The sequence below is a fragment of the Medicago truncatula genome, chromosome 6, assembly GCF_003473485.1.
Source record: "Medicago truncatula cultivar Jemalong A17 chromosome 6, MtrunA17r5.0-ANR, whole genome shotgun sequence".
NCBI classification, from domain to species: domain Eukaryota; kingdom Viridiplantae; phylum Streptophyta; class Magnoliopsida; order Fabales; family Fabaceae; genus Medicago; species Medicago truncatula.
The window spans coordinates 32,545,874-32,549,491 of record NC_053047.1 but is presented as its reverse complement, the minus strand read 5'-3'; the positions used below and the strand labels follow the sequence as shown (position 1 = coordinate 32,549,491).

The 3,618-nt window shown below is 30.3% G+C and overlaps 1 long non-coding RNA gene across 1 annotated transcript; it reads right to left on the bottom strand.

Annotated features, from left to right (window-relative positions):
• Positions 1–679: 679 nt before the first annotated feature.
• Positions 680–2,347, bottom strand: LOC112422467 (uncharacterized). The gene is made up of 2 exons (XR_003012768.2): positions 1,859–2,347; positions 680–879 (listed from the first exon to the last, which is right to left on the bottom strand). It is a non-coding gene; the product is annotated as an uncharacterized lncRNA (long non-coding RNA).
• Between the last annotated feature and the right edge of the window lie 1,271 nt (positions 2,348–3,618).

Here is a 3,618-nt window from a genome sequence, read left to right as displayed (position 1 = left end):
AATTTCATGAAACAAAATCAGGAAACTTGTAGGAACCTTATATGCTTAGGGTTGAGAATCTTTGGATGAGATTTGAATGGCAAGAAAAATATGAATCTTTGGGGAACCAAAAAAGGGAAACTTTAGGAAAAAGATTGGTGTCGTTTGGGAAGAGATATATGAGCTGGGAAACACTTGGAGAAACATTGCAAACACCTTGAATGAGTGAAATTTCTTGGGAATGTTTTTAGAGAACATTGATAGCTAAATTTCTTGGGCCACTTTTGTAACTATTTTGATCAAGGGAAAATAGTGCGCAAAGGGTATAAATTATATTTGTTCTTGAAAAACATGTTGAAAATAATTTCTTGAAACTCTTTGTAATGATTCTTTGATAGTTGATTGAAGATATGCTCTCTCCCCATATATAGGTTATTGTTGGATCGAAATGAGTAAACAAATATTAGTGTGATGTTCCTTTACTATACTATCTTTATCCTATTGTTCTTGATTCGATTGTGGTGTTGTTTTACATTTTGTTTCTTGTGGTTGTTTGGAATTGTTTAATTGTTGATTATCATTGATACTTTCTCCCCACATCTAACTTTATTGGTGTGCGATTTTGAGACTAAATTCACACTAGCTTTATTTTAGTTAATAAAACAATAGACCAATTTATAATAAAAAAATTGAGCAAATCTAAAAGAAAAATTCAATTTTATTACATGGTTATGACATAAAAGTACATATTACATAGTACATTATGCAAAATTTGGTAGACTTCAGACTGCACACAACAAGCAGACATATAACGTATGATTGTAGGTGTGGTCCATTTTGAAATGCTCCCCATGTACTAAAAGTTCAACTTGTGCATGCAACCATATTAGTTGCACATGGCTACGACAGAAAACAGATAAATATCACTTTCCAACAGTGTAAGAAAATCATGCATACATTTTTTTTTATAAGCAGTTAGCTAATTAATATACTTTTTTTTTTGACAAAATTATTATACTTTTCTATTCACTCACAGTCAAATATATATTTTTTGATTGGTCTATGAAAATGACATGGATAACATATGACGTAACATGATTTTTTATTTTATTTTGTTAGATAAGACTCCTAGTTACTGATAAATTAATTGGTACATGAATAATGTTATTTAAACCATAGTATTTAATACAAATTGTACACTATAAATCCGAAGTTTGAAATAATATAAAGAAATTGTACGCTGGCCAAACTTCATTATCAAACAAGGTGTGTATACTTTTTTTTTTTTTTATATATTTACCCATTTGAACCTTGTTATTATCCTATGAAGATTTGTGATGAAATCTAAAATAAGTAAACAATATAAGCGTATCACATTGTGATAGCTCTTTATTTTCTAAAATACAAACATCGACAAACAATTATTTATTACATTCCTCAAAAATGTTATTTATTACGTAAAAATAATCGTTAATTTATTGATTTATGAAACAAGTGCAACAGTATACCTAAATTTAAAGTGGAAAACTCCCTTTTTCAAAACATAAAGAAAGATCACAACAAGAAAGTGATCACAATTTAAAATCAAATCATATTTATATATGCTCTCTAATGAAAAATTCAAAGATTTTCCTTCTCACTTTCATTGATATTTGGCTTGGCTCTATGTCGGCCAGCAATCTTCATCTGCTATTCAATTTAGCTTTCACACTACATTATCGAACTATATATAAATCTTTCAGTTGAAACATCAACTTCAAGAAGAACTTGACCAAAAAGAAAGGGACATTTAACATATTAAAACTATCATATATATTAACTAAGTTTTTCGTACTTACCAAAAAAAGTTAAATAATCTAATAGAGATGCATTATCTTACCTCTACTCAAGGGAATTAGGACTTCATAATAGTGTTCCATTGATTGACCCCGGCGTGATACATTTATATTGGAGAAAAACGAGGCAAAATGGCGAAATTCGTGGTTGTGATGTCGTTATAGAGACCTTAAAAATTAGTAATATTGTAGTTGGAGAACATAATTTAAAACCACGACTGACCTAAAATGAGGTACTGACATGAGAAGATGAGAGACTAACATAGCCAAGGACAACTTGCCGGCACAATGAGGCAGAAATCACATGAACATTCGCCAATGTTGTCGGCAAGTCATCCTTGGCTGCATTACTCTCTCTGCCTCTTCATGTAAGTCCCTCTTAGGAGATTCTGATATACTTGTGCTTCATATGATACATATTGGAGCTAATTCAACAAGATTTATACAAGGTGTTATTGAAGTTGTAAATCCTATGATTTCCTTGCTTATAACAACACTATATCATATGGTCCCTTCACAAAAATTCCAAAAGTAGCATGTGGCCTAACTTGCCAACCAAAAGCCAGAAAGTCACACCGACCGATTGCTACATTAAAAATTTCATTCAAAAACAATTACTTGATTGGATATAGCAAATATGGGACCAATTCAAGAAGTATTGGACCCACTTTTCAATTTTCCTCTTTTTGTGTCATTCATATCATGGAGGGCATGGGAGAGATCTGTTATAGGGATCTTTTATTTTGCCTTTGTGTTGGGTTGATGGTGACTTTTACCATCTCCATATGCATGTGTATGGCATGACTTGAATTAGTTAAGTTTTCATATTCTTAAATGCCCATGTGCAATAAAATATTAGAGTCTAGGATTTGATAATGATACAAAATTATCAGACCCTAAAATGTGCTTCTTCAAAAAAAATCAGACCCTAAAATGAAGGGGTGCTGATAAGGAAGCCCTAATTTGTTGCAAATGCTTAAAGCTTTGAGTTTGACCTATAGTTTTAATGGTTTGAGCTCGACTTGTTAAAGATTTTGTTAGTCTTGACTACAATTAAAGGACTTCTTAAAGACTATAATGCAAAGTTATAAATGATACTATTCGATTTTTCGTCTTGTTGTGATGTCCAAATTTTATTGAAAAGATCGACTATTCAATATTTGATTTCGGCATAGTTGCAGAATCAAAGATATGTGAATTCCAATCACTTTAATTTTATTATATTATTATTTATAGACATTTTTCCGTTGTATACTGTTACCTTGAATTTTTTGAGTTTGTTGACAAATTCATTCTTTACGTTTTTAGCGACGTTCAATGACATATTCAATCAATATGAATGAATAAATATTGTTTTATTGAACTTGAATTTCCTGAGTTTATTCGCAGATTCATCTTATACGTCTATATCGACGATGAATGATGTACTCAATCAATATGAATGAATAAATATGATTTTATTTTTGTAAAAAAAAAAGTTGAAGAATTTTTCCACTATATGATTACAAATATAACAATATTAAATTAAGAAAATAATTTGCATTAAAAACTTTGGAAAATGAAAGACATAAATAAATTTAGACAAACAAAATTCGGCTAAATAATTAAAAGTCTGATACACCCATGACTAACAAGAAATATGTTAACCAAGGGTGACATCCAACTCTGGTTATACAGGACACTGAAAGTTTATAAACAATATCATGTTACATATTTTGGTTGATGTGGGACTATATTTTGTGGCTCTTTTTTGCTCTTTTGGGGCTGTTATAGCAACTCAAATTGGCTGATTAATAGACGAAAA